This window comes from Schistocerca cancellata, chromosome 5 (genome assembly GCF_023864275.1).
Source record: "Schistocerca cancellata isolate TAMUIC-IGC-003103 chromosome 5, iqSchCanc2.1, whole genome shotgun sequence".
Lineage (NCBI taxonomy): Eukaryota > Metazoa > Arthropoda > Insecta > Orthoptera > Acrididae > Schistocerca > Schistocerca cancellata.
Window position 1 is genome coordinate 770,535,999 of NC_064630.1, and position 20,122 is coordinate 770,556,120.

Below are 20,122 nucleotides of genomic sequence, written 5' to 3' on the forward strand. Positions count from 1 at the left end.
CAGCGAAAAAGTCATGGCCTTGTTGAAGTAGCTGATTGATACATTCAAGACCAGGGTAATACTGGATGACAAGTGGCATGCTCCAAAGTTTTTTGGAAGGATCAGCGGTACCAGGATTGGATGTGGTGGCCCGGGAAATCTGCTTTTGAACTAGGCTGTTGGGTTAATTATGTCCAATGAAGGCTGAAGTGAGAGTAGTGTTGTATTGCTGTAAAGAGTCTGTATCTGAACACATATGTTTGTCTCAAATACCAAGACTGTACGAGGGAACGTTTGACTTGGAAAAAAATGGCAGCAGTCAAACTGTAAATACTGTTGTTTATTAGTAGGTTTGAGGTGAACAAAAGTGTGGAGCTGGCCTTCGATGAGGATCAGATCAACATCAAGAAAAGTGGCACAGGATTCGGAATAGGACCACGTGAAATTTAATTGGGAGAAGGTATTTAGAAATTCCAGGAATTTTAACAGGTCAGCCTCACAATGAGTCCATACAGCAAAGATGTCATCAATGTACCTGAACCAAACCAGGGGCTGAAGGTTTATGGATCTCATGAAAGCCCCCTCCAAGGGGCCCATGAAAAGGTTGGCATAGGAAGGAATCATCCTCGTTCCCATGGCCATACTCATGATCTTTTTGTATGTCTGCCGCTCAAAGGTGAAGTAATTGTTGGTAAATATAAAGTTGATTAAAGTGAGCAAGAAGGATGTCATAGGCTTGGAATCAGGTGAGTGTTGACTGAGGAAATGTTCAGCACCAGACAGACCATTTACGTGGGGGATGTTGGTATAGAGAGAGATGGCATCAATCGTGACAAGCAAGCTGTCTGGTGGGAGTGGGACAGGCATGGATTTCAGATGATCTAGGAAACGATTGGTATCTTTAATATAAGAGGAAGGTCTTTGTACTATGGGTTGCAGGTGTTGGATCAACTAAGGCAGATATACATTTGGTGGGTGCTTTGAAGCCAGCAAGTATAGGACGGCCAGGATGATTGGGTTTGTGGATCGTAGGAAGAAGGTAAAAGATGGGGGAGTGTATGGTTTGGGTGTGGTAAGAAGTTCTATAGATTGAGATTAAGACCTTGTGAGGGGCCTGGGTATTTTACGATGGACTGCAGGTCACTTTGAATCACAGGGATGGGATCTTGATGGCAGATGCTGTAAGTAGAGTTATCGGGCAGCTGGCGTAGACCTCCACTGACATTCTCCGGTGTGTCAAGTACCATAGTGGTAGATCCTTTGTCTGATGGGAGGATAATGATGGAGTCATCAGCTTTTAGGGAATTTAGAGCCTGGGGTTCTGCAGAGGAGAGGATAGGGTCATGTTGTAGGGACCTGAGGAAAGGTTGTGAAGCAATACTGGATATGAGGAATTCTTGGAAGGGATGATTCTGAGATAGTGATGGTGGATCAAGTTGGGATCATGGTCAGAACTTTTCAAGGTAAGGTTCATGTCATGTTTTCTGTTGGAAAGGTTTTCAAGTTGGGTTGCAGTGTGATATTTCCAATTGAGAAGGAAAGATTGATCGTTGGGGACTCCACTTTATGAGCCCAGTGCAGTCAGCAACTCTGGTACTGCGCACTGCGGAATTTGAATCCGCGCCAGACGTCATGGACGTCGCAGACCCATAGAGGTCTCTGCACCATGTCGCCGAAAGCTGTGGCGGCGCTCGCCTCCTGGCCCGCTTTTAGTGTGGGGGCACCACAGTGGAACACGTGGTCCCAGTGGCCAATAGCGGCGCCCCCAAGAGCGTACTTAAGCGCCAGCCAGTCGCTCAGCCAGTCAGTCTTATCTCGCTTACGTCAGTTTACACCGTCAGTTTACACCTTGCTTGCGCTAGACTGCTTTCTTCCCGGTTCGTGTACGAGTTTGTTTCCATGTGACTCTGTTGCTCGGTCTTGTCGTATTCATTCTGTCCTATGTTGGTCGTGTCTGTCCTTTTCCATTGTGTTGTTGTTCGCAGGCCTCTCCGCAGGTCCCGCCGCGCCTTTCGTCAGTGCTACCCTGCGACCATCCTGGTCACAGTTACAACATTTTGGTGACGAGGTAAACGGTGGTCGTTCTTGGTATGGAGGCGAAGTTGGTCTGTCTGCTGGAGTAACAGCAGCAGCTCATGCAGCAGCAGCAGCTCCAGTTAGACATCTTACAAAAGTCGCTGCAGTTGCTAATGGACAAAGTCGATGCCCGGGACGCGTCACCGCACCAGCTTCAGGTTCCTCGGGTGTCCAATGCTCTCCCGCGTCCACCGTTGTTTCCACCCTTTAATGACGATGAAGAGGACTGGGAAACCTACTTACATAGGCTGAAACAACATTTTGCGGCTTTTCAAGTCACGGACGACTCCTTGCAGCGGTCGTTGTTTTTGTCTTGGGCCTCTCCGGACACGTTCTTTCTTCTCTGCAAGTTGGCACCATGGCTCTCTCTTTCCAGGAGATCTGCCTTTTGCTGATGAACTATTATTCCCAACACTACCATGTAGTCGCCTCTCAGCTGGAGTTCCACCAGTACCATAAACAGCCTGGTCAATTGTATCGTTCCTGGGTCACGGACTTGCAGGGTCTCAGTCGGTCGATGCGATTTTACGTGCACCAATCAGCAGTGTAAGGCTTCGTATGTGGACTCCCTGACCCGGGATGTGGTGGTACAGCTGGCTCTCGATCCTGAGGTCTGTACTGCAGCGTTGAAACTCGACAACTCCTCCTTGGAAGACATTCTCCGCATTGCCCACTCCTTTGAAATTGCTCAAGCGGCTAACGAGCATCTTATGGCACGACCGCAGGTGACAGCAATTGCGGTGTCCCGGCGGGTTCCGCCCTCACGACATCGATGACGTGGCCCGGCCGACAGGGGCCAGCACCGTCGGGACTCTTCGTGTTCCGACATCTCTATGGCATCGGCACCTTCAGTCGCCCCTCGCCACCGGTCACACGGCCCACTTCCATCTTGCCCACAGTGCTTTACTGCCCATTCGTGGGCTGATTGTCCCCACCGCTGGAAACAGTGCATGCTGTGTAACAAGGAGGGCCACATCCGATCAGTTTGTCATAGTCGCTCGACTCGATCCAGTCCTGCCCCTCCTGGGCCTCGAGATACAGTCCAAGCTGTGCAATCGGTCGTCCCACAGGATGACCCATCAGCGAGGAAGCTTTTCCTCATGCTCCGCATTTTCACTGAGGATGTCAGTTTTCAGGTCGACACTGGGGCCACCGTCTCCCTGATTAATATGGCGACATATACACAGCTGGGCTCTCCTGCGTTGTCGCCTCCCTCTCGCCATTTGGTCGCCTACGGCGACAGTTCCATTCCCCTTCGTGGGCAGTTCGTCGTCCAGGCGACATACAATCATGTTCCGCGGCTCCTTACCCTCTTTGTCATCGACCATCCGTCGGCTTCGAATATTTTTGGCCTGGATGCGTTTCAACTGTTTGGCCTTTCAATTTCTGATGAAGTTAAGGTTGTTTCCACAGCTGTTCCCTTTCAGGACTTGGACGATCTAAATCCGATTTTGCGTCGTTGTTTGCCCCGGATCTCGGATGTGCTTCCGGCTTTCAGGCGCACATCACCCTCCAGCCGGATGCACAGCCTCGCTTTTTCTGGGCCCGGCCCCTTCCGGTGGCCTTACGGCCAGCGGTCAAGCAGGAACTTGATCGGCTCCAGGCCGCTGGCGTGCTGGAACCTGTAACCTATAGTACATGGGCGACACCGCTGGTGCTCATAAAGAAACCCAGTGGGTCCCTTCGGTTGTGTGGGGACTTCGGCACTGCAGTCAAGGCTCAGTCCCTCATTAACACTTACCCCATTCCCCGACACAAAGACCTTCTTGCCAAGCTTGCCGGGGGACAGTATTTTTCCAAGATCGACCTGGCTGAGACATACCACCAGTTGCCCTTGGATGCCGAATCTCAGAACATCATGGTTGTCAACACGCCTTTCGGATTGTATAAGTACAAGCACCTTCCCTTTGGTGTCTCTTCGGCGCCGGCCATTTTCCATCGATTCCTGGAGCAGCTTACCCAGCCTATCCCTGCATGTGTGAATTATCTGGATGACATCTTGGTCACCGGGCGTTCCCGCCAGGAACGTTTGCAAAACCTCAGCACCTTATTTCACACTCTGCAGTCTGCTGGTCTCCGCTGTCGGCTGGACAAGTGTTGTTTTTTTTTCAACCGGAAGTGGAATACTTGGGCCACTGGCTTAGCAAAGATGGCATCGCCTTTCAGGTTGTAATGTTGCGGCCATTGAGGCCCTTCTTCGTCCCAAGGACTTATCGGAACTGCAGGTGTTTCTGGGCAAGGTTATTACTTAAAGTTCTTGCCCCAGGCTGCCTACATCTACATCTACATCTACATTTATACTCCGCAAGCCACCCAACGGTGTGTGGCGGAGGGCACTTTACGTGCCACTGTCATTATCTCCCTTTCCTGTTCCAGTCGCGTATGGTTCGCGGGAAGAACGACTGTCTGAAAGCCTCTGTGCGCGCTCTAATCTCTCTAATTTTACATTCGTGATCTCCTCGGGAGGTATAAGTAGGGGGAAGCAATATATTCGATACCTCATCCAGAAACGCACCCTCTCGAAACCTGGCGAGCAAGCTACACCGCGATGCAGAGCGCCTCTCTTGCAGAGTCTGCCACTTGAGTTTGTTAAACATCTCCGTAACGCTATCACGGTTATCAAATAACCCTGTGACGAAACGCGCCGCTCTTCTTTGGATCTTCTCTATCTCCTCCGTCAACCCGATCTGGTACGGATCCCACACTGATGAGCAATACTCAAGTATAGGCCGAACGAGTGTTTTGTAAGCCACCTCCTTTGTTGATGGACTACATTTTCTAAGGACTCTCCCAATGAATCTCAACCTGGTACCCGCCTTACCAACAATTAATTTTATATGATCATTCCACTTCAAATCGTTCCGCACGCATACTCCCAGATATTTTACAGAAGTAACTGCTACCAGTGTTTGTTCCGCTATCATATAATCATACAATAAAGGATCCTTCTTTCTATGTATTCGCAATACATTACATTTGTCTATGTTAAGGGTCAGTTGCCACTCCCTGCACCAAGTGCCTATCCGCTGCAGATCTTCCTGCATTTCGCTACAATTTTCTAATGCTGCAACTTCTCTGTATACTACAGCGTCATCCGCGAAAAGCCGCATGGAACTTCCGACACTATCTACTAGGTCATTTATATATATTGTGAAAAGCAATGGTCCCATAACACTCCCCTGTGGCACGCCAGAGGTTACTTTAACGTCTGTAGATGTCTCTCCATTGAGAACAACATGCTGTGTTCTGTTTGCTAAAAACTCTTCAATCCAGCCACACAGCTGGTCTGATATTCCGTAGGCTCTTACTTTGTTTATCAGACGACAGTGCGGAACTGTATCGAACGCCTTCCGGAAGTCAAGGAAAATGGCATCTACCTGGGAGCCTGTATCTAATATTTTCTGGGTCTCATGAACAAATAATGCGAGTTGGGTTTCACACGATCGCTGTTTCCGGAATCCATGTTGATTCCTACATAGTAGATTCTGAGTTTCCAAAAACGACATGATACTCGAGCAAAAGACATGTTCTAAAATTCTACAACAGATCGACGTCAGAGAGATAGGTCTATAGTTTTGCGCATCTGCTCGACGACCCTTCTTGAAGACTGGGACTACCTGTGCTCTTTTCCAATCATTTGGAACCTTCTGTTCCTCTAGAGACTTGCGGTACACGGCTGTTAGAAGGGGGGCAAGTTCTTTCGCGTACTCTGTGTAGAATCGAATTGGTATCCCGTCAGGTCCAGTGGACTTTCCTCTGTTGAGTGATTCCAGTTGCTTTTCTATTCCTTGGACACTTATTTCAATGTCAGCCATTTTTTCGTTGGTGCGAGGATTTAGAGAAGGAACTGCAGTGCGGTCTTCCTCTGTGAAACAGCTTTGGAAAAAGGTGTTTAGTATTTCAGCTTTACGCTTGTCATCCTCTGTTTCAATGCCATCATCATCCCAGAGTGTCTGGACATGATGTTTCGAGCCACTTACTGATTTAACGTAAGACCAGAACTTCCTAGGATTTTCTGTCAAGTCGGTACCTAGTATTTTACTTTCGAATTCACTGAACGCTTCACGCATAGCCCTCCTTACGCTAACTTTGACATCGTTTAGCTTCTGTTTGTCTGAGAGGTTTTGGCTGCGTTTAAACTTGGAGTGAAGCTCTCTTTGCTTTCGCAGTAGTTTCCTAACTTTGTTGTTGTACCACGGTGGGTTTTTCCCGTCCCTCACAGTTTTGCTCGGCACGTACCTGTCTAAAACGCATTTAACGGTTGCCTTGAACTTTTTCCATAAACACTCAACATTGTCAGTGTCGGAACAGAAATTTTCGTTTTGATCTGTTAGGTAGTCTGAAATCTGCCTTCTATTACTCTTGCTAAACAGATAAACCTTCCTCCCTTTTTTTATATTCCTATTAACTTCCATATTCAGGGATGCTGCAACGGCCTTATGATCACTGATTCCCTGTTCTGCACTTACAGAGTCGAAAAGTTCGGGTCTGTTTGTTATCAGTAGGTCCAAGATGTTATCTCCACGAGTCGGTTCTCTGTTTAATTGCTCGAGGTAATTTTCGGATAGTGCACTCAGTATAATGTCACTCGATGCTCTGTCCCTACCACCTCCGTTGCTCAACCCCTCAATCACTTGCGTCGCAAAGGGTACCTTTTGTTTGGACTCCTGCCTGTGACCAGGCTTTTCTCCATTTAAAGGCAATGCTGAAGTCCGCCCCTTGCCTTACTCCCTTCTCTCCGGACCGCCCCTTGGTTGTGGCAGCTGATGCGTCGGCATACGGCATTGGGGCCATCCTCGCACTCTGGGATGCCGATGGCTCTGAACAGCCCATCGCTTATGCCTCTAAGACATTGCCCCGGCACAATGGAACTGCTCCCAGATTGAAAAGGAGGCCTTGGCGATAGTGTTCGCTGTCCAAAAATTTCATTCCTATCTCTTTGGGGCAAAGTTCACTCTCCTGACGGACCATAAACCCTTGGTTACACTTTTCGGGCCCCACTCTCACCTTCCTGAGCGGACGGCTCAACGTCTCCAGCGCTGGGCATTGTTTTTACATAATTACGCTTACACCGTCCGGATGGTATAAGCCCACCATGCTAATGCAGACACTTTGTCACGTCTCCCAGCGGGCCCTGTTCCTGCCTTTGACCAACAGGAGGTCCTCTGCTTTCACATTGATTCCGCCTGCCGGGATGCGCTGGACGGTCTTCCTCTTATGGCTGATGACGTTGCTGCGGCTACCCGCCACGACCCTGTCTTGCAGCAGGTTCTCAACTATGTGGTCCACGGGTGGCCGTCCTATGTTACTCAGTCCGATTTCAGCCTCTGGCGCCATCTGTCCCACAGGCTCTCTGTGGTCGATGATGTCCTTCTGTTGGCCACGGAGTCAGATGCCCACCTGGTAGTCATCCCTCCGGAATTGCGGCTTCAGGTGCTCAGTTTGTTACACCGCGGGCACTGGGGTATGTCCCATATGAAAGTTTTGGCTCACCGGCATGTGTATCGGCCCGGCATCGATGGCGATATTGAGTGCCTGGTCCATGGCTGTACTGTCTGTGCGCGTCACCAGGTAAGCCCCCCTCAGTCATTTGCACCCTGGCCTGTGCCTCGCCAGCCCTGGGATCGCATCCATGTCGATTTTGTGGGCCCGTTTTTGGGGTCCATGTGGTTACTCATCGTTGATGCCTGCTCCAAATACCCATATGTTGTCCGAATGGCATCCACCATCACAGAGGCTAATCTCATGGCCCTGGCCCAGGTTCTCGCCATTGAGGGCCTGCCCCACATGTTGGTCTCCGATAATGGTCCCCAAATCACAGCACCCTCCTTCTACGACTTCTGTCAGGCCAACGGTATCAAGCAAATCCGTAGCCCCCCTTTCCACCCTTCGTCCAGTGGCGTGGCGGAGAGGCTTGTCAGCACTTTTAAACACCAGCTGACTAAGGCAGTAGCCACATCTCCAACCACGTCGGCCCTCACCCTGTTTTTAAGCACCTATCGCACTACGCCCATTGACGGTCGCAGTCCGGCAGAGCTCCTTCATGGGCGAAGGCGCAGACCCTGCTCCATTTGCTGATGCCGTCTTCCTCCCGCCCTCACTCCTGACCCTCGCAGCGGTATGCCCCTGGCACGGCCGTGTGGGCCCACGAGTACGGGCACAAGGCAGGTTGGACACCCGCCACAGTCGTCGCGGCCCACAGGCGGCGTGTTACTTCGGTGCAGACGTCGAAAGGGTTGGAGCGCCGCCATCATAATTAGATCCGTCCTCGTGCTGCCACGGGACTCACGCCGCCGCCTCTTTCCCTACCTCCCTCAGGTACGGATGCGGTCCTCGAGTCACCGTCCCAACCCCCGGTTGCCGTCACCCCGCGGGCCTGCCGCCGCCCTCTCCACCTCTGGGTGGATCGGCAGCTCCCTCCCCTGCCCTGGACTCTGGAGTGGCTGCCATGGATGTCTTGGGTGTCCTTTCCTCCCCGCCGCTAGCGGTTGATATGGCCAGTTCCTCTTCCCACTACCGCCCACCTCGGCACCTTCCGGGGCGTTTCCGCCCCTATGCGCAAGTTTCAGGGGGGAGTGATCTGGTACCACACACCGCGAAATTTGAATCCGCGCCAGACGTTATGGGTGTCAAAGACCCATAGAGGTCTCTACACCATCGTGCCGCAAGCTGTGGCGGCGCTCGCCTCCTAGCCCGCTTTTAGTGTGGGGGTGCCACAGTGGAACACATGGTCCCAGCAGCGAATAGCAGTGCCCCCGAGAGCATACTTAAGCGCCAGCCACTCGCTCAGCCAGTCAGTCTTATCTTGCTTATGTCGGTTTACACCTCGCTTACGCTAGACTGCTTTCTTCCTGGTTCATGTACGAGTTTGTTTCCTTGTGACTCTGTTGTTCGGTCTTGTCGTATTCTTTCTGTCCTATGTTGGTCATGTCCGTCCTTTTCCGTTGTGTTGTTGTTTGCGGGCGGGCCTCTCTGCGGGTCCCGCTGCACCTTTCGTCAGTGCTACCCCGCAACTGTCCTGGTCGCTGTTACAACACCAACAATCAGTCTTTCCTTCTTATCCCATCCACTAAGTCTCTCCTGACCCAGAGTTCTAGGTGACTTTTCTAAACTTTACCCATTTCCCTAAACCTCTCCAGTCCTTTTCCTTCACCCTTCTTCCTTCCCCTTCAACTCTTCCACCAGAAGAAGGAGCCACTGGCTCTGAAAGTTTGTAAAAGTTAAATCCTTGTGTGTGCGTATGTGTGTGTGTGTGAGTGAGAGAGAGAGAGAGAGAGAGAGAGAGAGAGAGAGAGAGAGAGAGATCCCCTGCCACCGCTTGGTGAGTAGATCTTTTTATCTGTCCATCCACGCTGTATTATCAGTTTTTCTTATGTATTTCCAGCATTTTTTTCATAGGGTCGATCTAGGTACACCATACAAATCACACCTTTTTCTATACAACAATATGCCACACTAAATGTCATGAACAGCTTTATCTGAAAGTTCCAGGTCATAATTACACCATACTGTAGTACCTTTCCTGCTTTTACACATTCTTGGCATTGTCCAAAATCACCCCAAACAGTACACGGTTTTATAAATTTACACAAAAAATCTGACAAATTTATACAAAATTTATCTCAATGCCATTGGCCATTGAACTTGTTGACAATTGCAGTTATGAAACTTTCCCACCAGTCACAACAATAGAAAGTTTCCCATTGACGATACATTGTGAACTTTCAACATTGAGGCTGTTCATCGGATATTTGCCTAGGTAAACAATTGACCCAAAATAAAAGTCAAGGAATTTGATAAATACAATCTTGTGATTAAAATAACTGATGCACAAAAGTGAAAATGAGCAGCAATTCGTTGCTATGCAGCAGGAAATTCTCTTGATGTTCAAAATCACCTGATTTGACAGTGTAGACTACATAAGTGTTTTGTTAGCAGTGCCTTTGAGAGAAAAACTGCAGTTTCCCGTTATTGTACCAATGAATTAAACTCCGCCATTTTTTTCAGTTTAAAATCAAATTTACATGATCATTATATCTCATATCCCCATACATTGTTACTTCCATGTGTTTGTATGAAAGATATATTTCCAGCTATAAATCCTTTACATGTCATCGAAAGCTGCTAGTTTTCACTTCCTGTCATCTAATGGAATTATCCTACAGGGCTATGTGTCTGTAGTAAGAAAAGTATTTATTCAGATGAAGTTAACAGAAATAATATTGTGTAAAGTAGATATTCATTCACCTTGCTGAAGCCTCTTGTTACCCTCACTTTTCAATTCATTTACACCTTAGTGGTATTTGTTGCTAATAATAGGAGACCACTTCACCTAAATTGTAATTTGCACAACAACAATAGATGACACAAAAATAAATTTAAATATGATATGGAATGTCCTGACAGAATGTAAATAATCTAGGAGTAGAGGTAGCATCAAAGAGTAGAGGCATCGAGCTGCTGACGGGCACATAAACAAGTCTGAAAACTACACTATCTTTCAAACGAATCCTTCTTCAAGTTAGAGTGCACAGACAAATGTGTGCACACGTTTGCTGCCCCCCACCCCCTCCACATACACGTGCACCTGTACAGCTACATGTGCCTGCTGAATTCACAATGACAGGAGACGGGAATGGCATCATTGAGCTCACGCAGTGCTCAATGACAACAACATGGAGAAAGGATTGGGAGAGGGTGACAGAACAGAGGTAGGGGAAACTGTGGAGAAGAGGATGTGGATGCAGAATGAATGAAGTTATGGTTCTGAGGCAGGTTGGAGGTGGGTGTTGGGCAGGAGGCTAGGGGAGACCAAGGCCAATAGGTTTATGGGAATGAAGGGTGTGATTCAAGGGCGCCTCCTACCTACATAGTTCAGAAAACCTGGTGTGATCCATATCACACAGGTTGTGTAGCAGCCTTTGAAATCAAGAACGTTGTGCTCAGCAGCATGTTTTGCCACTGGATGGTCAACTCTGCTCCTGGCCACAGTTTGGCGGTGGACATTCATTTGGCTGAACAGCTGGTCGATGATCGTGCTCATATAAAACACTGTGCATGAATTGCAGCAGAGCCAGTATTTGACATGACTGCTTTCAAAGGGGGCCCTGCCTGTATTTTTTAAGGAAAACTAGATTCAGGGGTGTTCTAGGAACATGTTTCAGTTAGAATTAATTTTCATGTACATTGTCTGCATTCTTTTCGTAATTCCTCTAAATGCCATATTGGAGTCATTGTTTATGATTATTTGATACAATACTTTTCATCCGTGATCTGAGCCTAAAGATTCCCCACAATTACAGCAACCAGTCACCTTCTGTTTTGTCATTCAATTTTTATTTTCCATTACCAGTTTCGAATTGCCTAGTGATTCATCGTGAGATGGTACATATTAATTGCATGTTTGTAGTATTGTGGAGGTTGTGTAGCGATAGCAAAATGTATAGATGAAACATGTAAGCACTGAATGTGGTGAGAATTATTCACATTATGAGATTGATTTAGTTGCATTACTTACAGTTAGTAGTAGCTGTTGGTTTGTTCTTGGTGCTCACATTGTTTTGGAAAATATAATGTGTGTTTTCCAGTGATTTAAATTTTACATCACTTCATAAATTTAGCCATAGATAACAACTTCCACATGCTTTACAAAATATAAATAAACCAAAGAGCATGATTAAAGATATGTTCTAAGAGTTTGTGTCAGAGCAGAGGGCTTCTTTGTTCAGCATTTGCACTAGACATTGTGACAGTAAATATGTATCTATTTATATTATTTTCACTACTACAAAAATAACAAATTTACATTACAAACTTGACTTGTGGTATTTACAAAATATATTAAACAATGAATTTGGATGATATTTCTTCTACAATTTTAGTGCTGAAATTACATTTGACATTTAACTTGATGTTCAATAGACATTCACCATTACTGATGAAATAAACATAAGAACTCTGTATGAAGCATGTGTGTGTGTGTGTGTGTGTGTGTGTGTGTGTGTGTGTGTGTGTGTGTGTGAGAGAGAGAGAGAGAGAGAGAGAGAGAGAGAGAGAGAGAGAGAGTGGGGGGGGGGGGGGGGGAGGTTGGAGGGTGGTGGTGCTGGTGGTTTCCCTGGGTTGTTTTGTCTTTCAAGTTTAAAGATTGTTTGAAATTTTGAAAAAATGGGTTGTTTGCTAAATGAGTTTGTTCATTTAAGATGGCGAGGGGTGATTTATTGTTATAGGTGAAAATCTATAATTGTTCCAGGAGGTACATGTTTATTCCATTGTCTACACTGTGTAAAATATGTAGGTTTGTTTTGACGTCTGTGCTCTTTATATCAAATTGCAAAGTTTCTTTCTGTTTGCCATATGTAGTAACAGGTGTCAAATGTTAATTTATGTATACCAGTTCTGTGAACTGGTGGGTTTTAATGTTATGAACTATTTTGTTATTTGTGTCGAAACTTATTTTGACTTTGTGTGGTTTAAACAGTTTTGCAAGTTGATATGAGACACTGCCAAGGAAAAAGGCATGGAGTTATAGTTAGTTGCTTCTGATATTGAAGACTGTATTGTTCATGCTATTTGGTTGGTTTTTATTTTTTCATATAATTTGTCAACTGTGGATGAGTCATAAGCATTGTTGTGGGCTATTGTTTTTAAAATGTTTAGTTCTTTGGTTTTTACATTAAGTTCGCCATGAATTTTGTTGATCCAAAAAATGCATGATGAGTTACTCCTGTTTCTCAAGGAGTTCCTTGCGGGTTGGGGGAGTGGCTATGTATGTAAAAAATAGTATTCCATTTGAGTCCATAGATGTATCACGACACTGCACTGAACAGATATTTGAATGTTTGTGCAGGGGCACTTGAATTTAGTGAAACTAAACTTCTAATTGTTGTTGTTTATAGGTCCCCTAACTCTTGACTTCAGAGAATTTCTGCTCAAGCTAGAGAGGGTTCTTGATTCACTTTGTAGGAAGTAGTTATATGTGGTGACTGCAATATTAATTTTGTGTATGATGGTGCAAGAAAAAGGATGTTGGTAGATCTCCTAAATTCATATGATCTGATGCAGACTGTTTTTTCCAACTAGGGTGCAGGGGAACAGTAGCATAGCCATAGACAATATTTTTATTCATTCTTCATTACTAGACGGGCATTCTGTTAATAAAAACGTGAATGGCCTTTCAGACCAGGATGCACAAATTTGGACACTAAAAGGCTTTTGTACTCAAACAAATGTCATATTTAATTACAAACTATGTAGGAAAGTTAATCCAACAGAAATAGAGCGTTTTTTAAACCTTGTCAAGGAGAAAGAGTGGCAGGATGTTTATCGTGCCGATAACATAGACGATAAATACAATGCTTTCCTTAATACATTTATCATGCTCTTTGAGTGTTGCTTTCCATTAGAATGTTATAAACAGGGTACTAGAAGTAATAGGCAGCCCATGTGGCCGACTAGTGGGGTAAGGATATCTTGTAGAACAAAGTGGGAATTATATCAAAATGTTAGAAGTAGTCACAATCAAGCTACAGTAGCCCATTACAAACAGTATTGTAAGGTGCTTAAGAATGTTATTAGGAAGTCAAAGAGTATGTCATATGCAAATAGAATAGCTAATTCACAGTAAAAATATTTCTGTTACTGATAAATCAGATATATTACAGTATTTAACAATCATTTTCTGAGCATTGCTGGTGAATTAAATAAAAATTTAGTTTCTACAGGATATCATATAACTTCCTTGGCAAATGTCTTTCCGAGATTGATGTCTAAAATACTCCTCTGTGATACAGAAAGAGGGAGATTGAGTTAATAATTAAATCACTGAAGACTAAGGACTCTCATGGTTATGATGGAATGTCTAGCGGAATATTAAAGTACTGTGCTGTACATGTTAGCCCAGTATTTAGCCATATTTGTAATTTTTCCTTTAGGAATGGTCAGTTTCCTGAGCGATTAAAGTACTCAGTAGTAAAGCCGCTTTATGAAAAGGGGTAAAGGGATGATGTAGATAATTTTAGAACTGTTTGTATGTCATCAGTGTTTCCAAAGGTTATTGAAAAGGCTTTGTATGTAAGGATAATTGATCATTTCATATCACACGATTTGCTATCAAATGTACAGTTCGACTTTAGAAGTCATTTAACAACTGAAAATGCTATATTCTCTTTTCTCTGTGAGGTACTAGATGGGCTAAACAAAAGGTTTTGAACGGTTGGCATATTTTTTGATATAACTAAGGCATTTGAATGTGTTGATCACAAAATATTGCTCCAAAAGTTGGGTCAGTATGGAATACAGGGAGTAGCTCACAATTGGTTCACCTCTTACTTCAGCAACAGCCAGGAAAAGGTCATTATTCACAATGTTGATAACAGCTGTGATGTGGGGTCTGAGTGGGGTACTGTCAAGTGGGGGGTGCCCCAGGGATCAGCATTGGTGCCACACCTGTTCCTTATTTATATAAATGATATGTCCTCTAGTATTGCGGGTAACTCTAAAATATTTCTGTTTGCTGATGACACTAGCTTGATAGTAAAGGATGTTGTGTGCAACATTGGCTCGGTTTCAAATAGTGCAGTACATGACCTAAGTTCATGGCTTGTAGAAAATAAACTAATGCTGAATCACAGTAAGACTCAGTTTTTACAGTTTCTAACACATAATTCAACAAAGCCTGATGTTTTAATTTCACAGGACAGGTATATGATTAGTGAAACTGAACAGTTCAAATTCCTAGGTGTTGAGATAGATAGTAAGCTGTCATGGAAAGCCCACATTCATGATCTTGTTCAAAGACTTAATACTGCCATTTTTACTATTCAGACGGTATCAGAAGTGAGTGATCGTACGACACGAAAATTAGTCTAGTTTGCTTATTTTCATTCGCTTATGTCATACGGTATTATATTTTGGGGCAACTCTTCCCATTCTAAAAGGATATTTTTGGCTCAGAAACGGGCGGTTCGTGCAATAAGTGGTGTAAGTTCATGAACCTCTTGTCAAACCCTGTTCACGAGTCAAGGTATTTTGACATTGGCCTCTCAATATATATATATTCCATACTGTCATTTCTTGTTAACAATATTAGCTTATTCCCAAGAATAAGCAGCTCTCGCTCGGTTAATATTCGGCAGAAATCAAACCTGCATTTGGATCAGACTTCCTTAACTCTTGTGCAAAAAAAGTGTGCAGTATACTGCTGCATCCATTTTCAATAATTACTCTATTTAAAATCAGTCATTTGTTTCACATAAATATTGCTTCTTTATTTGTCTATCATAAGTGCTCATGTATATTCATATTGTCAGTCAAACGGGAATTAACATTCTCCATTAACAGGAATCTCCTTAAAACCACCTTTCTATATCTGTTATTTTCATCCTCGTCACTACCACTACTGCTACTATTATCTTTTACGTAACCACTACTGCCACTTTCCATCTTTCTTTTTGCTCCCTTCTCCAATACCTCCAGCTTGTCTTTCACCTTTAGCCCACAGACGCTTGATTCAGTCACGACCTTGGACGTACCTGTAAATATGTCTTCCCCCGTGAAATCCAGCTTTTGTCCCTCTTCCGGCCAGCAGGTAGACGGAGCGCGCTCGGTTCTACAGGCGGCCACAATGGGACGGACCGGTTCCGGCGGCGGGCTCTTTGTGGCCCACGCGAACGCTCAGTCGCTAACAGCTCACTTCGACGAGTTCTGTGACCTGTTCTGCCAATTGCTGTTCCATATTATCCTCATCTCTGAAACTTGGTTGAAACCAAACATTTCTTCCGACGCTATCCGAATCACTGGTTACTCTCTCCTAAGGGCAGATCATGAAACACGACGCGGGGGTGGTGTGGGTGCCTATGTTCGCTCTGATCTGAGACCTACTATACTATGCACATCGGATGCAAAGGGCGAAGGAGAAGCAGAGTTCTTGTTTTTCGAAATAAATACATCAAATCAGAAACTGCTAATTGGAGTAATCTATAAACCTCCAAACGTCGGTGCTATGTCCTCCTTTCAGTCTGCCCTGTCCTCGCTCGTGACACTGTATGAACACATAATCATTACGGGCGACACAAACATCAACTTACAATTAAAATCTCCCTCTGCAGAAAAACTAAGGAGACTGTTCCACTCCAATGATATGAGTTTAACACCGCTGGACCCAACTCATCACACGCCACACAGCCATACACTCATAGATATAATAGCAACAAAGCGACCAGATAAAATAATTCGCGCCAATCAGACATCCGCTCCAGGACTCTCTGCTCATGACGTGATGTTCTTAAATTACTCAGTGCATACTACCAAAGAAAAATCTCACCTGGTAACCTACAGAAACCTAAAAAATGTTAACCATGACGCTCTTCAAAGAGATTGCTCAGACATCCCTTGGCATGATATAAGCAATGAATTGACTTTAGACGGAAAAATTTGGGAATTATGTCACAAAATTATTGCACTGTATGATAAACATGCTCCTCAACGCACTGTCAGGGTAAAGAGAGCTCCCGCTCCGTGGCTCACCACTGCATTACGCCAGTTAATGAATAAACGTGATGCTGCACATAGGGCCTTCAAGCGTAACCCAACTCCCGAGGCGTACGAAGCTTATAGGAAACTCTGAAATAGAACCAAGCAAAGCGTGAGGAATGCCAAAATCAGACATGCCCGCTCTGTCGTATGCAGCATATCAAAACCTGCTGCACTGTGGAAAAAGCTGCACAGTTTCGGTATAGGGAAGTGAAGTTCTGACACTGTTTATCAAGCGTCTGCAGAAGAATTAAACGATTTCTTCTCAACAGCTGTAAACTGCCACGCAGCGACAAATTACCAGCCCCAAGATATCAATCTCTCGAGAGACAAGTTTTTCCTAAAACATGTCACTACCGGCACAGTACACAAGGCAATTATGAGAATCTCTTCCGAGGCAGTAGGAAATGATGGAATGAGCATTGGCATGATTAAGAACGTCGAAGACACTATTACTCCAGTTATCACAGACATCTTCAACCTGTCTCTTGTCAGTAGTATATATCCTACTGAGTGGAAGCAAAGTTTAATTCAACCTATACCCAAGACTGACAACCCTAAGTCGCCAGGTGACTACAGGCCGATCAGCATACTACCTGCAATATCTAAAGCCCTAGAATACATCGTCCATGAACAGCTGACGGATTACCTCAAAACTCATAACATCCACGACAAATATCAGTCAGGCTTTTGAAAGCACCATAGTACAGCAACTGCATTAATCAAAGTAACTGATGACATTAAACATGCTATGGACAGACATGAAGCTACCATCCTAACACTGCTTGACTTTAGCAAGGCTTTTGATACAGTTGACTTTGATATATTACTAATTAAAATGAAGCAGCTGAATTTCTCAAACAGCGCAATACACTGGTTCGACAGCTACCTCAAAAACAGAAGTCAACAAGTCATTTGTGGGTCAGAAAAGTCATCATGGAAAAACGTACGCTCTGGAGTTCCCCAAGGCTCCGTCCTTGGTCCATTACTCTTCTCACTGTACATTAATGATATTTCTTCAGTGATTCACTCGTGCAACTATATACCAACGACATCCAACTGTACATAAGTGCAAGCCCCAAGAACATTGCTGACGCAGTAGCGAGTATGAACGCAGATCTTTGCTCTGTTTCTCGATGGGCACAGAACCTAGGTCTGAAACTAAACCCCAAGAAATCCCAGGTCATACTTATATCTCATCCAAAGTTAATCAGTTGGTACTTTCGCGAAACAGTCCCTCAAATACTCCTCAATGGTACTCAACTACCATACCAAAAAACAGTAAAAGACCTTGGAATAATCTTGGATGAACACCTAAACTGGGAAGAACAAACAGTCACAGCTTGCCGGAAATCGCTCTCCTCCCTACATGCAATTCAAAAATTTAGAAAAATATTTCCAACCCATGTTAAACAAAAATTAGTCCAGACACTGGTCTTGCCTAATCTTTACTACTGTGATGTACTTCAACACTTAGATACGTATGCAATATACGGTTGTAAGATCATATCAGTCCTTCATACTCCCAGCTAGGTTGGATATGCCCACATAAGGCACGCGATCTCCACACGATGTGCTTACTTCATCGATTTCTTAGCCACTGGTGCCCCCAATACTTATCTTCTCACATTAAACACCTATCATCATTCCACAACTACAATACCAGATCAGATACGTCTAGCATCTTGGCTGTACCTTTACATAACACAAAATCTTTCTCCGTGTCATTCTCCATCTCAGTCATACCACTATGGAACGCGCTCCCCTGTGATCTGCGTCTTATCCAGAACCACTCAACATTCAAGAGGGAACTCAAGACTTACATATTAGGGACGGTATAGCCACCATTGTTGTGCCCCTCTTATCTTTTTCTTTCTCCTCTCCATCATAGCTTCGAATTTTACCATTCTATTTCTCTTCCTCTAACCTATCTACCTCTTCTATATCTCTTTCACCCCATTCTATCGTCTTATGTCTCTGCTTGATGAGAATAACTCACAAGCTGCAAGAATATAATGAGAAAATTCCCAACTAGCAATAGGACTGACATTCATAAAAGAAAAATATGTTTACTTTCATATACATAGTCATTACTATTATTATTATCTTTTTGACTTTTTTTTCTCAGACTTAAGTCTGGTTAAAAATGGAACGTGACGCGGACCTCGGTCAAGCGTGACTTCTTTGTAACTGTATGGTATATGTTATATTGCATTTAGGAACTTTCGGGTAATTGAACATGTATCAATAATTACAGATTTTTGTAGTTGTATATATATGTTTGGATGTAGCTGTATTGCATTGATGTACTGGTGAATATTGTGAGGTATGACTCCTGTAGTTGATAGTATAATTGGGATAATGTCGACTTTATCCTGATGCCACATGTCCTTGACTTCCTCAGCCAGTTGGATGTATTTTTCAATTTTTTCTCCTGTTTTCTTCTGTATATTTGTTGTGTTGGGTATGGATATTTCAATTAGTTGTGTTAATTTCTTCTTTTTATTGGTGAGTATGATGTCAGGTTTGTTATGTGGTGTTGTTTTATCTGTTATAATCGTTCTGTTCCAGTATAATTTGTATTCATCATTCTCCAGTACATTTTGTGGTGTGTACTTGTATGTGGGAACGTGTTGTTTTATTAGTTTATGTTTTATGGCAAGTTGTTGATGTATTATTTTTGCTACATTGTCATGTCTTCTGGGGTATTCTGTATTTGCTAGTATTGTACATCCGCTTGTGATGTGATCTACTGTTTCTATTTGTTGTTTGCAAAGTCTGCATTTATCTGTTGTGGTATTGGGATCTTTAATAATATGCTTGCTGTAATATCTGGTGTTTATTGTTTGATCCTGTATTGCGATCATGAATCCTTCCGTCTCACTGTATATATTGCCTCTTCTTAGCCATGTGTTGGATGCGTCTTGATCTATGTGTGGCTGTGTTAGATGATACGGGTGCTTGCCGTGTAGTGTTATTATTATTATTATTATTATTATTATTATTATTATTGATTGTTATAATTATTTTTTGATTGTTATAATTATCATTGTACTACTTTTATAATCTCTATTTTTTTCTGTAACATTAATACTGTATAACATGTTATATGTCCTTAATGTTCTGTAGAAACTGAAATTTGTTGAATCTGAGTATGCCTGGTTAGGTGTAAGAGAGGGCCTGAAGGCCCTAATCTTGCCAGGTAAAATAAATGCATAATAAATAAATAAATAAATAAATAAGCTACCACTAGAATTCAAAAATCTTAGCAGTAATCCACGCGCTTTCAAATCGAAACTGAAGAGTTTCCTCATGGGTCGAGGAGTTCCTTGAAAAATTAAGCTGATTCTTATTGTATTGTTGATTGTGTTAAACTTATGGAGTGACTTTTTTCGGGTTCATAAACATTTATTTTTTATCTGTTATTACTTTTATGTTGTAATTTCATGTACTGACACGTTCCAGGACCTTGGAGATTTGCTCCTGAATTTGGTCCTATGGAACTTGACGTGTAAATAAAAAATAAATAAATGACGCA

General features: G+C 43.9%; 1 protein-coding gene across 1 annotated transcript in view; it reads left to right on the forward strand.

The window, feature by feature from the left end:
• LOC126188116 (nibrin) overlaps positions 1-20,122 on the forward strand; it is a 163,908-nt gene that overhangs the window by 109,579 nt on the left and 34,207 nt on the right. The window lies entirely within an intron of this gene.